Raw genomic sequence first — 23787 nt, 5'->3', positions numbered from 1 at the left:
GGTAAAAAAAAAAAAAAGAAGAAGAAGAAGAAGAAGAAGAAGAAAGGGGAGGGAGAGCTGTCGGTGGGGGTGAAACACTCCCAACTTACCCTCTGGCGGAGTGGCGCGCGGGCCCGGGCGGGAGAGAGGGAGGGCCGGCGGGAGGGCGGGGCGGTCTCGCGTCTCTAAGTAATGCCCGAGGAGCAGTGCCCCTTCCGCCGCCCCCGCATTGCCCCCCGGAGCCGGGGGTTCGGGGAGGCGGCAGTGCCGGGCCGGCCGCGGGTGCTCCTCCGACAAGCCCGTGTCTCGGGCCGCCCAGAGCGGAGCGGAGCCGGCAGGTTAATGAGCAGGGTGGAGGAGGCACGGCGAGGCCCCGCACCCTCTCTGCGCCCGCGGCCAGGGCGCAGCGGGCGAGGCTTGGGAGCGGGATGGGGCTGGCGGCGGCGGCTCCCCCACCTACTTGCTGGCGGCGAGGCGCGGGGGCCTGGGGCCAGCCGCACGGCTCCCAGCTCCCTTTCCGACTCTCGCAGGGGAGCGAAACACGCCCCACGTCAGCCTCATCCCTTTCGACTTTTCCAACAGCCTCTTTTAAGCTGTCATTAAAGACCTGGGGCGCTCCCCGTAGGTCTAGGGCAAGTCCGCGCCGGTCCCGCCAGCCTGGGGAAGGAGCGAGAGAGAAAAGACTGGGAGGGGCGGGTGGGAGGGCAGGCGCGGGGAGAGGCGCTGGGGGCGCTGGGGGCGCTGGGGGCCCCGGGGACCCCTCCCCACCCCTCCCCACCCGCGCGGGCCGCCGCCCTCCCTGCCCCGGAGCGCACGGACACGACTCCCTCTGGCGAGGCGCTCCACCTGGCTGGAGCTAGAGCAGCGCCCGTCCCTAAGGCCCGTGGGCGGGTGGGCGGAAAAAGTGAACTCGGTCCCGGCCGCCCCCGCCCCCGCCCCCGCCCCCGCCGCAATTCCGGCAGTTCGGATCCCGAGCGCGCTCTGGTTCCAAGTTTGCCAACCGCCATTCTTTCGCCCTCCGGGCTGCGCTGCCTCCGGCGCACGGGGGCGGGTACCTCCGAAACTGGAAAGGCGGCCAAAGAGCTCGCCGGGTCCCGCTTTCCCATAGGAGACACTGTCCCACTTCCAGCCGAGCGCCCGCCCCCGGCGCGCCCAGACTCCGGGCACGTCCTCGCGTCGCCGCCTCCCGCGCTCTCCCGGCCCACGGGCAGCGCCCCCAGAGCCGCCCCAGACCTCGGCTGTTTTCTTTGGCGGCACAGCCCCGGCCACCTCCGGAGCTCGGACTGCATCCTAATCTGATCCTCCTCGGGCAGCCTCAGTGTCCCCTGGCGCTCCCGCCAGCTGCGAGTCCCAGGGGCCAGGGGAAGCGACGGAGCCGAGTCCCGGCAGCGCGACCCCCGGGCGCGTGGACCCTGCAATGAGACCGCCGCGCCAGCTCCTCCGGGGCGTCCTCGGATTCGCCCCCGAGTCCTAATTGTAGGCACTTCGGCTGTAGAAGTGTTGTCAGTTGCCCGTCCCCCCACCCCCACCCCCACCCCCGGCCTCCCGGATCCCCCCGTTTTGCTTTCAGGACAGTTCTATAACTTTACGCATCAATAGAAGCCCGTCCGTCAATTCGTAATTTAAAAAAAAAAAAAAAAAAGAAACGGTAAGGGGGGGGGGAGGGTAGACTACGTCTCTGGGCCGTGTGGGCGTCTAAGTGGGAGTTGACGATGTCTTCTCCAGCAATCAGTGCTCGCCCTACGCGTGGTTCCTCGGCCCTGGACGCCGCAGAGAGTTGGGGAAACGGCGCCAGGTGTGAACAAGTCGGAGCAAGTCGGTGCCTTCCGGCCCCCCCACCCGCTCCTGGGGCGCGCGCGCGCGCACACACACACACACACACACACACACACACACACACGGCACACGCTCTCATCTGCCCTACTGTCCGCCGAGAACCGTCCGGGGAGGTGAGGCATTCGGTGGTTGCACTCCTCGGGAATCATCCCCAAGGTGCTGCGGGCTTTGTCCCAAATGCACAGTGCCCCCAGAAATATGTAGGAAGGCGTTTGTTTCCTGGAGCTCAGGGCAATAGGCACTTAGTTGCCCCGGAGAACCCGTGCACACACCAGTCGCACGGGGCTACTTCCGGACGCCTGGTCCCTTGTCCCGGGATGCTCCCAAGGTTTTCCCGAACACTCGGGCAGGGACTTCCAGCAGCGCTGAACACTCAGGTGGGCGCCCAGCAGGTTACCTACCAGGGGCTGCTCTCCGGTGGGCCTCACCGCGAGCGCAGTGCACTGAGGGGCTGCGCTCCCGGAGCGGCCTGGGGACCCCGGCCCACGCTCTCGAGCCTCGGAGCAGAGCGGTTCCCCAGGTCTCCCCACTTAGGCAGGCGACCCCCCCTCCCTCTAGCTCCCCTCCCTGCTGGGCGAGCTGCTTTGAATTGCTTGCAATTTGCCGGAGGCGGTGTGCTGGGTTGGACGCTCCGGGAAACAAAGCAACCAAAAACAGCTCCCAGTTGACGTCAACTTATTTCCAGAAAAGAAAATAGTTTTGTGCTCCCAGGACAAAATACCCCTCAGGGCAGGTCCCTACCGGCAAAAGCCAAAGGGGAGAGGGGGGGTGATGGGCAACAGCAGAACCAAAAAAATAAAAAATAAAACAAACCAACCAAACAAAAAAACCCACAACCCCAAGTGCAGATAAATCTTTAACGGATGTAGCAAAACAACAGTTTCAGATGCTGCCTGGACAGTTTGCAAACAACGGGCAGGACCCTCGCAGACATTAGATAGGAAAAACGCACCTTGGAAAGTATGCCTTGGCCTGATTTTCTGGCAACTATGAACTTGCTTTGTGGCACCAGCTCCTGAGAAGCTACCAAAATTCTTTGCCCATTTAATGATTCTTCATCAAATACTGGAAAAGATCTCTTTAGGTTAGAACCTACAGTATTCATCGAGAAGAACACCCAGAAAAGCCCTTCCCACCACCACCAAACACAAGTTGCTTGACTTTAAAAACCCAGTAACACAAAATTACAATTGAGTTCATAAAGGACTTCAACTCCAGGTTTGGTAAGTGATTCCTTTAAAACATCCTGTGGTACCATAACTCAATACCAAAACTGAGAGGATCAAAAAGGTTTCTTCTTGTTTCCATAAAGAGGCAGTAATGGTAGTCTTCTATCAGCCCAGCTGGGATCCCTCCACTTTGATTCCGCCCCATCATAAAATCCACTGAACTCCCCCACCACTTATAACTGATGGCTCCTTTGTAAGGATGATTTCTTTATTTCTTGTGCAGAATGCATAGCTTCTTTATATTAAGTCATTCTGGTGCTGCATGAAACATTTATTACAATTATTTAACTGTCACAACTCATTACTATAAAAGCTGTGCTGAGATGTTTATATGTTCAACAATATGGTCCACATTTTCTAATCGCTTTCATAATCATTAAAAAGTACCGTCTATATATCTGTGCTGCTCTATTTCTTAGATGACTTGAAAGTAGTGACATGGTTATTCTGGAAGGAAAAACTCCAAATGTTTACCCCTCATTTTACAGCCCACCTACTCCCACTCCATGTTCATACTTTATGTCTATACTTTATACCGTATAGACACACATTCAGCTCTTCTTCCTTTTTGCTTCCAATCTATTGAGCATCATCTGTTATATCATTGATGTAGTTGCTTTTTATCTGCCTTTTTCTTCTGCTACACCGATATACCTTTGTAGTTGAAGCTGGAGCCTGGGCCATGATGAGCACTCCAGTCATTTACATTAAATGAATGAATGAACAGATTAGTTAGATTTATATTTAGCGAGAAACTTCTTGGTAAAAAACTTAAAATATCATGGATCTGAATTTCTACAGTGAAAAATCAGGACAAAAAGCAACTGCAAGGCGGCATTATTGTTTGCAAATAAAATACACGTAAAGACTGCTTTGGTTTACTATTTCCCTGCCATAATTGCCTCTTTGGGAGAACATACTGTAGGAAGTTATGGCAGAAGTAGATTGAAGGATGGAGGAATGGAGGTATCAGTATAATAAACTAGGTGGGAAATATCAGAAAGGGAGATAGAACATGAGAGACTCCTAACTCTGGGAACCTAACTAGGGGTGGTGGAAGGGGAGGTGGGGAGGGGTGAGGGGGTGACTGGGCACTGAGGGGGGCACTTGATGGGATGAGCACTGGGTGTTATTCTATATGTTGGCAAATTGAACACCAATAAAAAAATAAATTTATAAAAAAAATAAACTAGGTGGTTTGGGGAGGATTTAAATTGATAAATTCAAGAAATTTTGTGGGTTCTTGGGGGCAGAGACCAGAAAAAGCATAGGGTTTATCACATTCAAGTCCTGCTTTCTTGATTTGATTACTAAAAGATTCGTAAACTACTGTGGAGGTTAAATTGTAATTCAAATTGAAGCTATTCTGATCTATGTTTCAAAGTTTCACTGTTAAATTCTGTTGAATTCATGTGAAGATCATCTTGAGTAATAGGTTCTGAACTCAGATGAAAAATAGAACCCATGTACTCTAGCTCTGTAAAGTGGAAGAAAACAATAATAACTCCAGAAGAGCAAAACTAGGTCTTATTTATTGCTGCATCTCTGGTCCATTTTCAATACAATTCCTTAGCATATTTTAGCAGAGTGGTTGGAGCCTGATAGATACTCAGTACACATACAAATATTTGTGTGTGGGAGAGAGCTGCCCTCAACAAAAGGAAATGTAGCAGACTGCTTAAAACTTTATCTTTGAAACAAGACTACATGGGTTACCATGTACCAGTCACCTTTTTAATTTTTTAATTATTTCTTGAAGATCTTATCTGTTGAAGTAATCTCTACATGTAACCCCACTGTATGTGGTCAGGTGGCTAAGGTGTGGACTATGAAGCCAAACTTTCCTGCCCTACCAAGGTCATCCCAAGACCAAGTGTCACATGCTCTACCCACTGTGCCAACCAGGTGCCCCATCTAGTTGCCTTTTTAAAATGTGTTGGTTCTCTCATTATTTTATTATCTGGATGATAGCTAATAGCCCCTACCTCATAGGATTATTTCAAGAATTAAATGAGTTAATATGAGTAAGGCACATAATACAGTGTCTGGAACAGTAGTAAACATTCAGCTGTTAGCTCTTATTTATTAAGGCTCTATTTGCCAGGTTTGATTATTAAAAAGAAAAGCAGGGCCAGAAGGGCTCACAAAGATTAAGCCACTTTCCCAGGGTCTCCCAGACCTTGGTAGGGCAGGAAAGTTTGGCTTCATAGTCCACACCTTAGCCACCTGACCACATACAGCCTTCTAGGAACCAAAGAATTGAAGAAGAAAAGTCTTTAAGGGAGCATTTACCTACCATTAAAATACCTCTGTGTGTCATTTGATTTGGGAATCAAATTTTGCAAAGCCAGGATTGTACTAAATGGAGTCCTAAACTTGGATTGTGAGCAGAGCAGAGATGCCCTAGGAAACTGTCGTCTTTGTCACTTGGTACCTAAAACACTAGTATTATTTTCCTGGGCTCTTCGAAGTAGGGACCCATCTGTGTCTTAGAAAAAATGACAATCAAGAATATTAGAGATTGAAGGAATGTCCACAAACCGGACCAGACCAGCGTGAGGTATTTTCTATTGAAATCCTGGGCTGTTCTGCATAAATCTCCTGGGGACAAGGAGGGTATTACCTATTTTTATCTTCGGTACTTTGTCAAAAAACAGGTCAGAGTGAACTTAACATGGTGATTGACAGGAGTAGAATTCTTAAGTTTCTAATTGCCACCCAGTAACTATTCTACCTAATAATCACCTACTGGTCCCTGGGCTGTTTTTAAAACAAGTAATGTATGAGGGGAATGTAGTTTTCCATAAGTAAATTGTGGTTTTTGTGGAACTACAAAGTGTGCTCTTTGTTATAATAATTTGAAAATGAAACCACTTGGTTACTAAAAAACTTCAAATGTAACGGCTATCAAAATTAAACATAAAATCAATGATATGTTTCTTTCTCTTCTAGTCACATCTCTTTAAAGGATAAGTGGGTGAAGTGTTTGTTAGTCCTCTTATTAATAAAATGTATTTCTCTGCCACTGAAATACTAATTAAGGTGGAAAAAGAAGTAAAGATATGTTAATGTCATGTCACAAGTACATATATAATAAATAATGGAGGAGCTATTTACAGTTGTTTTGGCACATAAAACATTCCTTAAACTACTTGCTACAGTTTTAAAAAGTAGCCTATTCAGTAAACACAAAGCAAAACAAACAACAAAAAATAAAAACCAATTTTATACCGAAATATTGTATGAAAATGTTATTCTCATACTTTTAAATTGTTAATATTAATTAAGATAGCCTTTTATAAGAAAGCAATTAGGCAATTACTCAAAAGCCATAAAAATGTTCATGTTCTATGACCTAGAAATTACTTCCGGAAATTACCTTCTTCAGAAATACCTAATTTTCTCTGTGTTTTGGTAAAGTTTGGTTTATTGCATCCAGACCACTTGGACAAATGAGTTTTGCAGTACCTGTCACAAAGTTTGCTCTAGAAAAACATTTCATAATATCTTAGAGACTGCTTTTGTTTACAAAGTTTAGAGAATAATGATTTGTTCAGTGAAGGAAGGAAGAAGTTCAATTAGAATAAAATCATGTCTTTTCAATATTCTATAGCAATGTCAAGCACCCTTGGATGAATATGGATAATGATGGTGAAGATAAAGGTTATAAAATAAAAAGGGGAAGCAAAATAAAATCTAAAGTTCACATTTCAGTATCTTCACAAGTTTGAGAAAGTTTAAGGACTGGATTTCGGAGCTCTAGATATCAGAAATTAGTATCTAGATATATCATGGCAATTCACAGGACGTGCTGAGGAGTGGGTATATACCTGCCCCGTGGCTATGTTTCTAAATGAACTAAAAAAGAAAAAAAAAATCCCCTTTTAAATACCCAGAAGCACTAACCCACATTTTGAACTAATTGACTTACTTTTTCTTAGGAAAGCTTAATTTAAGTGATAGGGGCACATGGGTTTATCTGAATATTTAAAGAAGCCCTGGGATGGGGGTTTGTTCTATTTCTTTAATTTGATGCTGGAAATCCAGGCTTTGCACCCCATCAAACAGAAAAACCTCAAAGAGGGGTGGGAAAGCAGAAAACCTTGTGAACTAATCACTCTGTTTTGGGACCTAAATTTGCAGAGCCAGGACACAGTTGATACCAGTATAGAGCTCATAATTCTTCATGTGGACTCTTCCTACAGTCTGTACTTTGATTAGGATATGCCTAGGGCCACAAGTTGTCATTACTTCAAATAAAAGCAGACTCCTCGATCCATGATTGCATCTGTTTTATTGTCTTTTCTCTCTTTCTGGCTCATTCTCTTAAAAAAAAAAAAAAAGGGCAAAGCTGTGATCCATGATTTTTTTCAGATTATAAAAGCAGTAAGTCTTCATTGGAGAAGATTCAGAAAGTATAGAACTCTGGAAAAATATATACACGCCATATTTCTTTCTTAACATTTGGTGAATGTTTCCTGCGGGTCTGGTTTTTGTGTGAGCACTCTTGAGTTGTTCTCAGGAATATATGTGACGATTGTTCCTATTTTCCAGATGAGTAGAAACCCCGAGGACTTAAATAACTCACCCAACATCACATAGCTAATGAGGGTCACGGTGGAGCACCTACACTTCCTTAACAATCTACCAGACCAGGTCCTTTCATTCTATTTCCAGGGCCTAAAAGAAAAACACTCCTTCTATTTGAGTATATTTCCATAGTATCATTGGTTTACTGTGAAAGTATGACATAATTCAAAATATGTAATCAGTAGATTTTTGGCAAAAAATGTAAAGTATTTGTTGAAAAAAAATAACAGAACTAAAATCATATGTGCAGATTTTACAAATGTGCCTAGTATGCCTAAAACCACAATAGTGGTCTTCCTACCACCCTCCATGGTAGACGTTTCAGTTACACTGCCTGGAATGCCCCAGGACCTTTCTAAGGGATCCTACATTGTTCATGCTATTGATGAAGGGACAGATTTGTCCTTCACAAAGGACACACAAGCCAAGTGTTCCATCATATGACCACCAGCCCTGACTGATTAGATCAAGGATAGTTCTTTGGACAACCAATCCCTAGGCTAACTAGAAGCCTGGACTGCAACTCTTGAACCAAACAGTCTCTCTCTAGGAATTATGACAAGAGTGAGAAAAAAAGGCAGCAGAGCCATTGAATCAGCCCAGTCCTGCTTGAGGAGCTCGTTCCTACTGAGAGTGCTGTGGTGGGGCTCAGGGGACTCAACCCTCCAAGAATCCTCACCTTGGTTTTCAGTGAGGTTCCACTTCCATTTTAGTCTCTCTCTATCCCTACAGTTAACACTCCTTGCTTATAACCAGGAAATCCTAACTATGCCTTTACTCTCAGTCCAGGTCCAACTCCCAAATCTCAGACTTTGTGAAAGTCATCAGAATTCACCCTCTGTCCAAGACTGAAACCTGGACAACATCCCTTCTTCTTCCTCCTCTGTCATACCGTCACTCACCCTCTATTTCCACTGAAGCACAAAGCCCTGCCAATTCTCATGATTTGCTTTATTTTGTTTATTTATTTATTTTTAAGTAGGCTCCACGTCCAGTGTGGAGCCCAACGCTGGGCTTGAACTCACAATGCTGAGATCAAGATCTGAGCTAAGATCAAGAGTTGGACACTTAACCAACTGAGCGACCCAGATGCCCCTCACAATTCATTTTAAATCCATGTATTATCTTAATTCAAGTGTGGATTAATTATCTTTCCCTCTGTATCGGTCATCTTGGGCTACCATAATAAAATACCACAAACTGGATGGATTAAACAACAGAAATTTATTTTCTCATAGTTCTGGTGCTGTCAGAGTTTGGTGAGACCTCTCTTCCTGCCTTGTGGACAGGAAGACAGCTGCCTTGTCTGTGTCCTCACGTGGCTTTTTCTCTGTGATTGTGTAGAGAGAGACAGATGCAGATCTCTGGTGTGTCTCTCTCTCTTCTTATAAGGACACCAGTCCTATTGGATCAGGTCCCCACCCTTTTGAGCTCATTTAACCGAACTACCTCCTTAAAGACCCCATTTTCATATACAGCTACTACCCTGGGAGTTAGGCCTTCAACACATGAATCTGGGGGGCATGCAGTTCAGTCCATAATTCCCTCCAAACCTGCTCCTCCTTCCTTATTTCCTGTCTCTGCAGTGCACTCAACTTAGGAGCCCAGGGGTCACCTTCACTGCTCCCTCATGTTCAGATCACATCTGTCCCATTCGGCTTGTGCTCTCCAGTCCCAATGGCATTACCTTAATCCAGGTCACCTTTGCTGTTCTGTGACTCAGAGAACAGAGTAGAAGCTGAGGCTGGGGTACTGCCACCCACGGAGGACGGAACAGCCTTCACGTGTGTCCTGGCTGTGATTAGTTTTTTGTCTTTGGATGTCCACGGGATGCCTTCAGATCCTCTAACTTGCCCTATTTGTATAGGAAGAGGAGGAAGCTCCTCTTCCTTGAAACCAAGAAACGTAGACTAGGTCTTTTAGTGGTGCCCACCATCCCCCCAAAACCACCTTACCATCTAGCCAAAAAAATAATTGCTCTTCCTTAAAAATGCTTGTCTCTCATCCTGCATACCTTGGTCCATACACCCTTGGCCTAACATTCTCTTCATCCCCTTGCTCAATGGTTGAACTCCCAGAGAACTTTTTGGAATGATTCCACATGTTACCTCTGTTTGGAAGCCTTCCCCGACTTCAGCAGACTCATGGGTCTCCTTCTCTATAATGAGAGAGTATATCACAGTGGTTGAGTGCTGGGGCTCTAGTGCCAGAAACCTGGATTCAGATCCTGGTTCTGCCACATTGGTGTTGTGCAATTTTGAGCAAAAAATTTCACCTCTTTATGCTTGTGTCTTTGTTGATAGCATGAGGGGGGTGCTGCTATGAGAATTAAATGAGTTAATGTAGGGGAAAAGTTTAGAATAGCACCTGGCATACTGTAAGTGCTTAATAAATGCTAGCAGTCATCATGATCCCGTACAATATGGATGGCACCCACCACAGGATTGTGAACCTTTCAGTCTCCACTCAAGTCTTCTGAGGCACCTTCTCTGATTGTTTTGGGCCAGTCTTCCCTATGCTTCCTGCCATTCTGGGCAGACTGGTGTTTTAGCAGTTGCATGTATTATAATTGCTGTTCTCTCCTTAACCAGACTCCTTGGGCTCCATTAAAAGACAGGAGCTTATTATTATCATTATCATTATCATTGTCATTATTATTTGTATTCACTTTGCCCAGTATAGTTACTGGCACATAGATGTCTGTTGCATGTGTTACAACCACAAACTTACTTGCCTGTACCATCCGTTAGTCAGCAAGATCCTTGTATCCATCTTATTCTTTGTATAAGGAGGGGCAGTGGTGGTAAGTTAGACTGAGCATGGACTCAGAGCCAGACAGCCCACTTTAAATCATGGCTGTGCCACTTCCTAGCCGTGCAATCATGAGCAAGCCACTTTTCCAGCCTCATTCCAATTAACTTACCCTTACCCCAGCCTGGGCTCTTGCTCACTGCATTGTGCCTTAGGTCTAGACCATCAGTGACCATTCATCTCCTGGGCCTTTGTCTATGTGGCTCCCCTCTGCGTCAGGTACCTTTCCCTCTTATGCATTTGATTCATTCCTGCTTATATGTTAGGACCCAGGTCACCTGTCTTAGAGGCTTTCATGAAGCCATCCCTACTCTTTGTCTTATGCTCATACTCCTCTATTTTTTCATTATAATAATATCTCCGCTGAGAGGCTTTGATGTACCTGCATATGTACCATATGTTCCTAAAGAACAGTTTTTCAAGGTTGCAGAATATACAGTACCTACTCAAAACAAGCCAAAGGAAACATCACCAATCATTAAAAGGAAAGAAATACTTATGGCTATATCCTAGAATGATATGATAATGGGAAGCAAGTCTTCAAAAAAAGTCAGACCAACTTTTCTTTAAAGAGTAGCTATTCTGGGAGTCAATGAAAGGAAAGGAGGCAAAGAATTCATTAAAATCGGTCAGGTCCTTTGAAGATGAAGACAGCCAGGCAAGAGTGCTAAGTATCAGATTTCTGTGTAATTAGGGAGCAGGTCTGTTCCAGATCATCTCCATCTCTGGCAGAGCCTCACTTTATTTTTGCAAACAATTGAATTCTTTCATTCATAACCTTTCCCTTCATTTGAATATGGCTCTTAGAGGAGGCATCAAAGGGCTTGGAGATCATTGTTGAATCAGGTTGTCTTTATATATTATGTGGTGGATATGGAATCTTTATCTTCCTTTCTGTTTTTCAAGCAGGAGGAAGCCATTCTTTCTTTGAAAATGAAGCAAGCCTTCCCAAGAATGTACTCTGCACCTTAGGTCTCCGAGAGATAAGGAAAGCCCAACAAGAATACACAAAGGTGCATTAGAGAGGTTTTCATGCCCACCTGCAAGAAAGAGACTTGCATTTCTTCATTCGGGGACTTTCATTTTGTGGGCCTTGGTTTGGTTCTTGTGAGTCTCAACTCACTTTTTTTGAATAAATTAAACTGTCTCTAATTTGCTGCTTGATGCTTATGTGGGGGTGAGCATACTTCGCTTCCAGAACTTCTTCCCTGTGGGATGTTGAAGTGTTAGTGCCAATTTTTTTTTCCCCAAAAGGAGATGGAAGAGTCAGGTTTAGTACTAAGGATTAGCTCAGCAGTGGTTGTTAAACTCTTTGAGATCATTAGATGAAAGGCAAAAATAAAACTGTACTAAGTATACATGTCATCACTGTTTTTGTTATTATTGTGGGAATTTGCTATTCAAAGAGTATTTTATTTTATGATTTTTAAAAGATTTTATTTATTCATGAGAGACACGGGGAGAGAGAGAGGCAGAGGGGAAAGCAGGCTCCCTGTGGGGAGCCCGATGTGGAACTCGATCCACAGGACCCGGGGATCATGCCCTGAGCCAAAGGCAGATGCTCAACCACTGAGCCACCCAGGCACCCCACAGAATATTTTATTACTGAATACTTTTTTCTCTGAATTTGTGATATCCTAAGTTTTATTTAGGAAAACTGTATTTCTTTTATAGGCATTCCTTAGATTTCTAACTGAAGGTAGCTATATCTTAGTAGAGTCTGAAGCCTCTGGGATATAGTCTTTCTGTCCCTTCATTCTATACCCATGCCTAACACAAAGCCAAGCATATAGCAGGGACCAAGAATCATTGGTTGAACTGAATTGAATCTAATGCCTTGCTGTTTTGAAATGTGATCAAATAGCTATAATTAAATACTATTTCTTCTTCAATAAAGTCAAGGCAGGCTTTTGGCAATTTTAATCATTTTTCTTCCTGAAAATCCAGTTTTCAAGGTTTTATGGTCTGTCCCAGGATCCTAGCACTGAATCTGTGGCCTGAGTAGGGTAAGCAGGAGGGCAGATTCCACAAGGACAGCCGAGTCTGTGTTTTCCCTGGCTGCACTTCCTACCCCACCAGGTCCACACCTGCACTACAGAGGCACCAGACCAGTTCCACCAAGCTCCTTCTGGCTGTCCCTAAAACAAACCAACAAAAGCTTGCCACTCCCGGTGCACTGCCAGGCTCTGAGTTGGTTAACAATTCACTGAGAAGACAGCTCTGAAATTGCTCCTGCCTACAGAGGGTGAGGGTGGGTATATATAGAGATTTCCAACTTGATGAATCTGTTTGGGAAGACTGAATTTGCAGTTTGGGGAGAGAGCTTGTGCAGGGACCGTCTGCATGAACATTCTGCTGGAGCAGCCTGTGTGCTGAATTCACGAGGCTGGCACTTGACGGTTCAGCTTGACTCTGCAGGCTCTGTGGTCTCATCCCAAAGTCACAGCCCACACAACTGGCATTTCCCCTGGTGGCTTGGAGAACTTTAGACAATAATCCCCAAGCTCTGTTTTGGAGGCCAGATTCTTGAAGGGGAGAGGGGAGAGTAGTGATGAAGCCATCTGTTCCTTTCCACCCAGGAATCTAGGCCCCTATGTCCTCGAGTTGGTCTGGGCCTCAGCTTTGAGGTTGGTGCCACAAAAGGCTGCTTCCTGAGACAAGAGAAGAGGAAAAGCTTTCTTTCCCTGCCACAGGAAGCTCTCTGGGAGCTAGGGAAGAAGGGAAATGACCCCAAGCGTCCCCTGCATCCCTCTTTCTCCCAGTGGAGTTCAAATACTCATCAGGCTTCCTGTGATACTAGTTACCTGTTATTTCACAAATTACTTTTTTCAGAAGACACATCCATACAACATCAATATCTCTAGCTTTGGTACATCTCCCAGGACAGGGCACTGGATGGTTTTTGCTAATCTCTATGTTAGGATAAGAAATCTTGAGGCATTTGTCAATGTTTTAAGAAATATGTCATTAACTCTAAAATGTTGATATTGGAAAATTATTTACATACAAATTATGTGAAAACCATCCTGGAATTTATTTGCAACCCCAACATGCTTTCTCAAGAGTAAGACAATAGAGTAATTGTTAGAGCTCTAGAGGAAGACCCATCTTAGGGCTGATGTGAGAATGAGAAGGAAACTGCTATTGTTCTAGACACACAGGTCTAGTACTTCTCCTTTTAAAACACCCACCGTAGGGGCGTCTGAGTGGTCCTGGGATGGAGTACCGCACTGCGCTCCCCACAGGGAGCCTGCTTCTCCCTCTGCTTCTCTCTGTGTCTCTCATGAATAAATAAATAAAATCTAAAAAGATTTTTTAAAATAAAAAAATAATAATAAAACACCCACCCCAGCAAATTGGAATAGGATACCCACTTTGAAGATGTGATTCCCGCTTATCCATGTCAAAAAAGCAGTTGTCTCTGTATGTGATCCCATCAGAAGAAAACCAACAATGAAATGATATATTTTCAGAAAAACATTGTTTATGAAATCAAAGTCAAGACGATCAAAGCCTTACTTTCTTAAACATTTGTAGAATTTTAAGTTACAAAATTTTATATTATTTTCTTCTCTGGCCACTTGAAAATTCATTTTCTGTTTCCTCTCTGTTTAATAAGACATGATTAACAGATCCCATAAGATGATGTTAAATGAAACCCCAAATACAGCAAAAGTAATGTAAGTGGAATTATCAAGGGGGAATGAGTGGAGGAGGTAAGTATAAATGGACCAGCTCATGCATTTTTAATGATCTCTTTTCTTCAACACGAAACAAAAACAAGGAGGTAGGAAAGGTGCAAAGGCAGTTATTTATATAATCATTGCATCTAAAACCGTTACACCATAGAATAATAGAAGTAAAAAAAAAAATAGAGTAATTAGAATGATCCATTGAGAGCTTAATCAAGGCCAACACTGTTTGCTGCCTGTTAATTTGTAACTAATTTGCTGCCATTGAAACACTTTGAGACTGAACTCTATAGAATGGAAGTGGAATCCTGGAAGCTGTGTACACAGCCCTGATAACTTCCTGTGCTGCGCTGACCTTCATGTTGGTACTGTTGAAAAGCCTAAAGTTGCATTCCAAATGTATCTTCTTTGGGAAAATAAGTGTTCGTCCTTCTTTTCCTCCTCTCTCCCATCTTCTCTCCTTTTTCTTTTGAGCCCAATCCCAGGACCCCAGGATCAAGACCTGACCTAAGGCAGACACTTAGAGACTGAACCACCAAGCTGTTGGTGGGGGAGGGCTATTTAATATTTTAAAAAGTCAATTAGCTTATTAATCCTATCTGCATTGCACAAGGAGCATTTTATCAAGGCCTGAGTTGAGGCATCTTTAATAGTATGTGCCTGACCTTTGGATGGTGAATTAAAGTTTATGAAGAAGCACATTTGTCTGTATCATCTCATCTAAACTTCACGACAAAGAAGGGCTATTATTATTCCCCAGATGACAGATAAGAACATTGAGACAGTGAGCCTTTAAACAGTTTGCTCCCAAATTATTTCACCCAGGTATTAAGATGCAAGGTCCAGACCTGAACCCAGTATTTAGGTCCCCAAATCCTGTATTTTTTCACTATGCTTGGCTACCACCTAAAAATTGTAGAACCCCAAGGGAGGCTCTGAGAAATGAGCTTGGCGTTTTGAGCAGAGAGCTTCACTCTGTAACTGATAAAAACCCACTCAGATCTCTCCTTTCCTGACAACTCACAGCTCAAATGTCATGGAAAAGAAACACTTCCTACCTCTCTCGCCTTTCTCCCGCCCCCGACAACACTCTTCTATTCAGGCTGTCAGATTTTTCTTGCAAGGCATTTGGGACTCAAATCAGGGAAAGGGGGGAGGCACCTTGCCTTGATTCTCATGGCAATGACAACCAAACTGTTACATTAATTGTTGAGGGGGAAGTAGGGGCACAGATTATTCACAGAGAACAGATAATTCCCAATGCACCTCTAGTTATGAAATACCTTCTCTAACTTGATCTTAACCTTCTCCTAGCTCAGACCTGAAATCACCGATTGGAACTTAGTTTTAGGCAGAGAGATACACAGCTCATAAAGTTATTCATTCTCGGATAATGAAGATTAATATATTGTCTGAGAAACAGAATTAATTAGATATCAGCAGTGAATTAACTAAAAGATGGTATAGATTTGGCACCAAGGTCAACCAAAGTCAAGTGCGAGCCAAAGTTATGGGACAGCCAGGGGCCTGTGAGTAAGAATAGGCAATCTGTGTGCAGCAAGAGCTTAACTTCTCTGCAACCAAAGATCCTTGACTACAATCTTGAGAAAAGACTTATATTGGTAAAACCATTGTCCAACAATACCAATCAGGCTGTCCTCAGGCTGTACTCATATACTAGGTAGTAAAGCAACTAAGTTCCAGGTGAAGCAAGCTAAATACACTTTGGAACAACAAGGGAGGGCTTGTTGTTCCACGGAGGCAGAGAGCCTTTGTGTTATCCTTCCGGAAGTGTTTATGTAGGGTGTGATAGGTCTCAAGCTGGGGAGTGACCTGAAATAGCTGTGTGCAGAGAATATTAACTCTGCAAGAATGTATAGAGAAATTTGGAGGAAAAAGATGCTTAGAAGAACCCAGAGATGAGGAAGGGTAAAATCTGACAAGCCTTGCAAAGGACAGTTTCTAGAATGGACAATTAATTGGAAGGAATCCAACAAGGACATCCTCATCAAGGCACTGGACTTTCACTTGAGTACTTTATTTTTAAAAGATTTTGTTTATTCATGAGAGACACAGAGACATAGGCAGCGAGAGAAGCAGACTCCCTGTGGGGAGCCCAATGCAGGACTTGATTCCAGGACCCTGGGATCATGACCTGAACCAAAGGCAAACACTCAACCACTGAGACACCCAGGCACCCTATGTCCATGGTTCTAAGGATATTTTTGCGGAGGAAATTTCAAAATTCTTTACTTCCATTGCTACCCATCATAAAACATTTCTACTGGTAAATATGCATCACTTCTAAAATTCCTCAGCTTTCTTTTACAGAATATAAGGGCTCAAGAGTAAATTTCTAAGTAATCACTGAATATGAAAAAAAAAAATCTACAACTCTTTCACTAGTTAGAGGGCAGGGACTGAGTCTCATTCATCTTTGCGTTAACAGGAACCAGTGTGGTCCCTTGCATATACACAACCAGTGACTATAATACACATTGAACAAATGAATGAATGGATTAGTAATTACATGAGTGACAGAGTTCCAATTCTTCAAACTTTGGGAAAACTTCCATAGCCTTAAAAAGAGGAGAAATAATCAAGAATACTCCATATTGCATATCTTTTAAAACATCTATATTGGCACAATTACTTCAAGGATAAACAGTTAATGTTTTATATAGGTATTCTGGAATCATGTATGGTGATTGTGCATTATTAACTGGCAGTCATAGCGTGACCCATTTCAAAGAGACATTCCTTAAAAATAATCACAGAGTAGCAAATGTAAGCTTTGCTAAAATGTACCTCCATACATAATGTTCCATAATGCCTCTTTGAACAGGGGCATGAAGTGTTTGGTATAGTAGCCAAGAACGAATTAACTCACTGAGTGAGTTTACTCTGAGTACGAAATAGTAGATGGTATTTAATTGTGTATCCATTTAAAAATACTGAAACCTCATGCTATTGGTAGGATTTTTATTCTTAGATGGTACCACTAAAGAATGACAAATGAGATTCCTCTTGGTGTGAAAAAATTACCTCAGGTAATTCAAGGCAAGTGAAATCACAGGCATGGTATAAACGACTTCATGAGTCAGATTATAGCAAGTTTTTTTATTGGTTTTGGATGGCATTTTATTGGGGCCAGAGTTATGAGAGGGACTAATGGATGTCAACTCAGGGTAATTGTGACAGTACAGTGCTCCTATTAAAACTGATCAGTATGTGGGGTCATGACACCAGGTGAGGTGCTTGGTTGCTTCCAGAAGCAGGAACTGCAAAGTGAGACATGGAATGATACTGATGAACCACTTGGGGTAGGGCTGCCAAGCACTCCAGTTTTCTTCTCCTTAAAATGTCTTTCCATCAACCAAGCAGCAATTATTTATTCAGGAATTGCCAAGCATGGTGGTGAACCCTGAGACAGTAAATCAAGCGTACCTCAGTCTAGGCGAGGAGCTTCCATTTTTGTTAAGTAGAGTAAATTCAATTTCAAGATGGTTGTCGTGTTCCTCAGATAGAGTCAAACCTGTGTAGGAGTCGAAATAATACTGGAGAAATTCACGTCAACATTAAGGCTGTCCTCAAAAGAGCTTAGGTTTGGAGTGAGTTTATCTTATCTTAAATATGTTACTATATTAAAGGCTGATTTTCTAAGATACAGACCATGCAAATGTACTGTTAGCTGACTTGTAGATACCAGTAGTTCTAACCCTGTTAGACTCAATCCTCTTTTTCCTAACAACTAGGAAATTCCTCCTTGCTGTCCTGTAATGCAATTTATAGCTAGTATAGCCTATCTGCACATAGACTCTCAAGAATCATTACTCTGTGAGTACCAAAACAGTCACAGAGAAACAGAAAGAAGAAAAGTGGCTGCCAAATGCTGGGGGAACAGGGATGAGGAGTTATTGTTTAACGGGGACAGAGTTTCAGCTGTGCAAGATGAAAAGATTTCTATGGATGGATGATGGTGCACAACAATGTGAGTATACTCAATACTGGACTGTACACTTAAATACGGTTAAGATGGTAAATATTATGTGTAATTGTAAAAATCATTATATCGGCTTACTTGTGATAAGGGAAATACAGGGAAAGTAATTTATTTTCAAATAATATAAACAACAAATCATTAATGTCTGGGTATAAATCTGCTAGAAGGCATAAAGAATCGGTTAGAACCTGGCTATCTGAGGAATCACCATGAATGTGAGCGATGCAGATGTGATCTGATATGTGTGTTTCCAGAGCAGTCCTGCTGAGGAGGGCATTCACCAAATGGCGAATGACTCTTGGAAAGTTCTGCACAAAACAAGGCACTCTTTTCTCTTAATGACTATGGTTAGGTGTATTTTGGGAAAATTTAGTGTGTTTAAAATTGTGCAAAGGGCTGTATTTATAAGTAAAGCAAGTTGGATTCTTAGATAAACATAAGCAAGTTTTTCATCTACATATTGGGTTGTATGAGAACGTCATGAAGAACACAGAGCAGGACTTTGCTGTTTGAGACTGTTCCTAGCACCGCGGGACATCTCCCATCCCTGGCCCCTGCCCGCCAAATACCAGTGGTAGCCCACTGGTACCACTTCTAACAACCAAAAGTCTCCTTCTTGAGATCTAGTGATGGAGGCTGCCCACACTTGATACCCCAGATCCAGCCACTCTCTCAGTGATGCCATATCGAGTTTGTCATTTCACTAGGATTTTCTCCTTTTTTGGAGCTCATAGTTTGATAGTCTTTTGCCCATCATAATTAATAAATAATACCATGGCTCTCAACAGTGTTTCCCAGTTAGCTGAAGACCAAATAACTGAGAATCTTCAACATGTTTTCCTCTCTACTTTTATTTTTTTTATTTTTAAAAAAATATCTTATTTATTCATGAGAGACAGAGAGAGGGAGGCAGAGACATAGGCAGAGGGAGTAGCAGGCTCCCCGCTGGGAGCCTGATGTGAGACTTGATCCCAAGACCCAGGGATCACGCCCTGAGCCAAAGGCAGAGGCTCAACCACTGAGCCACCAGGCGTCCCATCCTCTCTACTTTTAGGAAAGCTGACAAATAAATTAGCTGATGTCAAATACTGGTTTTAAAAACTAATGCTTCATGGTATTACCCTGGGACGCTTCACCACTGCCTTTCAGGTGAGTGCAGTGTCCTGAACTGCTTGCAATCATTAAGGGAAGATTAGCTCCCATTCACAATGGGTCCAAGTGAGTATGTACTTTTACTGTGCTCTTTTCATTACAAAATTCATAATTGTCGAGAAAGCAAGAGCTTTGAGGAGGGCAGGCCTTCTTCGCTTTTTACATTTCTCACAGCACCTCTTACATGGTCTTGAGCACAGGAGGCACTCAAATATCTGAGGAGATGAATTGAATTTGTCCATGCAAGATATTTATAGTAACTATCAATATCAAAGTATTCAAAACACCCTATCTTCAATCCCTCCAGAGAGACGGATTTTACGGTACCGTGTTTCACCTTAAACTATGTCATCATCTCACAACTCACGGAGACAAACGTGAGTCAGTCATAGTGAAGATCAAAACTCTTCATGTAGGTTATTCTTCCCGTGATTTCACTGTAGATAAAATGAAGTAACCTGAAATCTGCAGAGTAATTATGTCAGATAGCCTCGCGTCATCATTTATTCATTCCCAGGATAAAACTGTTTCTCCTGGGCCCTGCAAGAAACAAGTTTGGCTAAGGCAAGCAACCCCCAATTATAATGATATCTTTGCTGTGGAAAAATAAATAAATAAAAAAATACAAGTGTAATTAAATTTTGCAGGTGCAACCACCCTGCTCCATGAACCGCGGAGGAAACCTGTGAAATTATCCTAGGCAATTTTCTCTAGTGTAATTTGGAAATTAGCCCACCTGGAGACATAAACCCACAATTTCCTCTGCCCTTGTCTTATCACTTTTATCTTGTCCTGTTGCAGAAAAGAAGCTGGACCCAACACGGAAATCTCAGCGACAGGGTCAGATTTATGTCAGAAGTTTGAGTGCCGGGCCCAGTGACTTCCATGGTGGCTTTAAAGGCCGGAGAAACCAGCCGAAAGTACTGCAGGGCCCGGCTGGGCACCCGGGAGGCGCGGGCGGACTTGCAGGGCCCAGCGCGGGGCCAGAGCCCGCCTCCCTCGGAACCGCAGGCCTGCGAGCACCCTCCTGGGAACCAAGCTCCCCGCCACCCGACTCCGGGGACCCCCCACCCCCCAACAGAACCCTTGGTAACTTTCCTCTCCCTGGTGGAGGAGGGCCCGAGCCCATCCCATGGCAGCAGAGGGGCAGAGCCAGAAGCCGGTGTCTGCTTTGTTTCTGCACGTCCCAGTCGGTGTGACTTGGGGAAACGGCTTTCCTAGCCTCGGGCTCACCCTCTTGTTAAAGGAGAGTCTTTATTTGCACAAGTGCTTTAGGATCTTCAAAGGGAAGACGCTCAACCATTATTCACATATTTGGACGGCTTGCAGGCTATGCCCGTCACACCTTGCTGTGCCTCCCAGATTTCTCAGGGAGCTTGGGTCTGGGGAGTGGGAGAGCCTTGTCTTCCTCTACTCCCCAGCCCTGGCCACCGAAGCCTCATTAAGCACACCTATCTTTTGATGATTGGAGCTCCTGGAACAGAGCCAAGGATTGAGGCTCTGGGGTCAGCTACAGCCACAATCCGAGTCGCTGTGTTTTTAGAGTGGCTTGCTTGCTTTTACTTCCTACAAATACTTAAAACACCTATGAATACCTGCAGGAGCATACACTGTGTATGGGTCTGGATTCTCAGGTAGCTGTCCTTTACTTGGACACCACTCTTTCTGGAAGCCCTGCCAACGCTGCCCCCACAAACCTCATTAGGAGTAGGACTAGGAGTCTCTTTTATACCCTTCTCCCACACTCCATGCCTCCATCTATCAGAGCACTTAGCACCATGTAGTATAATTGTGTTTATTGACCATCGAGCGTTTGCCTGTGAATTCCTTGAAGGCAGAGATGATGGCTTATTACCCTTTCTTTTTTTTTTTTAATTTTTTATTTATTTATGATAGTCACAGAGAGAGAGAGAGAGAGAGAGAGAGAGAGAGAGAAGCAGAGACATAGGCAGAGGGAGAAGCAGGCTCCATGCACCGGGAGCCTGATGTGGGATTCGATCCCGGGTCTCCAGGATCGTGCCCTGGGCCAAAGGCAGGCGCCAAACCGCTGCGCCACCCAGGGATCCCGCTTATTGCCCTTTCACCTATGATTGATACACTGTGCAGCCCACAGTAGGAATTCAGTATATGTTTGTTAACTGGATGAATGGATACATAGGTGTGTGGAACATTTGGGATTAGGATTATAATGTATTCTTTCCATTATCTTGATTTCTTTAATTTATTGGTTTTCATGAATTGTATTTTCTTAGGTTTCAAAAGTTATAGAGGTTGCTGGTGGCCATTTCAAATAATCCAGAAGTACAGAAAGAAGAAAAAAATGAGTCTTCTTTTGTCCTTCCTCATCAATCCCATTCCACTCCTCCAGAGGGAATCACTGTTAAAATCTTTTCTTTGCATTTATAAACATATACTTAATCCACCAACAAAAATATTTTGAAAAACACGACAGGCTTATATTTTAGGCATTGTTCTGGTCTTGTTTCTTGCCCCCACCTAATATATAAATGATCCCATTCTTGTTTGTAAGTCCAGAATGTTTATTTGTTCCAGCATTCCTCTTCTTACTTATTCATTATAAAAATGTTCAATACCTCGTTTTAAAAAAATCAAACAATGCAGAAAGTATAAAGTGGAAAGTAAAATTGTCTTTGTTCATTGCTCCTCTTGGGCATTCTATATCTCAGACGTAAATAGTGGTAATCATGCCTAGTTTTACTACTTTGGGTGGTTATCCCAACAATCCCAAATTACATCTTGATTTCTTAACATTAGGTTGTATCTATCAACTTGATATGAAAGGAGAAGATTGTTTTACTATTACTCCACCTCCACCTTGATTCCTGATTTTCTTTCTGTCTTTATGTTTGTTTTAGTGGTTGCACTGATAACCTTATATAAAGTCCATACAATTCTGTCAGGACCTCCGAACCTTGGCCTGCTGTTCGGAGATGCTCTAGCATCTTCCCTCTCCCTGCACTCCAATCTTGTCTCAGTGACACTATTACTGTCCAGGTTTATGACATTGACATCTGGGCCTTAGTAGTTTTCACTTCTCCTGTGCAATGCTTCTGCGTTTGGTGTCCAGAAACTAGATGAGATTTCTTGTTGGTTAATAACACTTATCTTGTTATTGTAATTGCTATAAATCAATTTTTTTAAGGATATCTTTTTTATTATCTCAGTAGGGTTTGGGGGAGGTAATAGAGATACTTAGCCTGCCATCTTGAATTGGGTTCTCTTGCTTCTTTTGAAGATGATTTTTTTTTTTCAAACAAATGTATTAGCACTCCTTAATTCTGAAAGCCCAGAAGTACAATTGTGACTGTGCTTTGGACTGTGTTTGAAAGAATTTAAGGATTTGGGAACATGTCAATCAAGATGATTATTTCCATGCCTTCACTGTTCTTCCTATTCACCACCTCTGCTTGCTTCCTAATAAGCAATAATAGCAAAGTTCTTCTACAAGATATATTTTTGCTCTCCCATAAGTATCAAGGAATTGAAATTGCTTATATCATAGACCATGGTCTCCATTCATTCTTGTGTCCTACCTTCCCAAGTAAATAGTAAACTTTTTGAAGAATCACTAAGAGCTTCTGAGGCTGCATTTTTCCCCTTCTTTTGAAAATTCGTACCTCGCAAAGTGCATGTTGTATGGTTGGCGTTTGATTAGGTTTGCCGAGTTTAAGCGGACTGACCTCAGCAGTTGGTTCTCCATTGCAGGCTTCTGGGCTCCACACCATGGGAATAGCATGACTTTATCCAGTTCGTCTCTGGGTCATTGTATGAAGGAGCCCTTGAAATGCCTGAGCAACTCCCTTTTGATCATAATTATGCATGACTTCTTTTCCCCTTCTTAGGGTGACAATATTAAATGCAAGAGGGAAATTGATTTCAATTACAGTGGATGCCTTACCCTTCCAGTTCATCAAATTACACATACACCACTTCCGTGGAGGTGATCCAGTGTAATTCTTAGTACTGGGGAGCATGAACAGGGTGCCAATTACTTAAGAAGTGCTCATTAGGAATTAGAAAGCAAATATAATTACCACATGCCAATTGCATAGGAAATAAGAATGCTTTTCAACAAAGCCCGGGTTATTTTATATGTCCCATATAGCTCCCACGGGATCTGTTCTTACCTGTTTTTTTACTCCACCAGATACAGAATGCATATAGAAGACAAAGACATAAGAAATGGTCAATGTACTAGACTACAAACTCCTTATTTGTCTTACTCTCTATATCTGCTGTACCTAGCTGTGTGCACCGTGGGTGCTCTAAGTATACTTAATGAGCTTTTCAATACTTATAGTAGAAAAGAAGTTTATTGTTTTACAACGTGGGGCTTTTTCTTGACATCACAAAATAGGCACTGAAAAGTCTGAATGTGCTAAGGTGGTATTTAAATTTAGAAAAAGTTTTAGAGCTGGATATTACTTTAGTGATTAATAAGCTAGCCTACCCCTCACCAATTTCACAATGAGTG

General features: G+C 43.4%; 1 protein-coding gene across 2 annotated transcripts in view; it reads right to left on the bottom strand.

Moving 5' to 3' along the window:
* Positions 1 to 23787, bottom strand: part of KCTD1 (potassium channel tetramerization domain containing 1) — a 183895-nt gene that overhangs the window by 94540 nt on the left and 65568 nt on the right. Inside the window, exon 1 of one of the 2 annotated variants that reach the window (XM_038543620.1) lies at positions 90 to 220. The exons of the other annotated variant lie outside the window; for it this stretch is intronic. The gene's annotated coding sequence lies outside the window, so the exon portion shown is untranslated. Of the gene's footprint in view, positions 1 to 89; positions 221 to 23787 lie in introns of those variants that run through there. 2 annotated transcript variants of the gene reach the window in all.

Source organism: Canis lupus, chromosome 7, assembly GCF_011100685.1.
Source record: "Canis lupus familiaris isolate Mischka breed German Shepherd chromosome 7, alternate assembly UU_Cfam_GSD_1.0, whole genome shotgun sequence".
Taxonomy (NCBI): Eukaryota; Metazoa; Chordata; class Mammalia; order Carnivora; family Canidae; genus Canis; species Canis lupus.
Note: the sequence above shows the minus strand (reverse complement) of the source record. Positions and strands in the feature narration are given on the sequence as shown.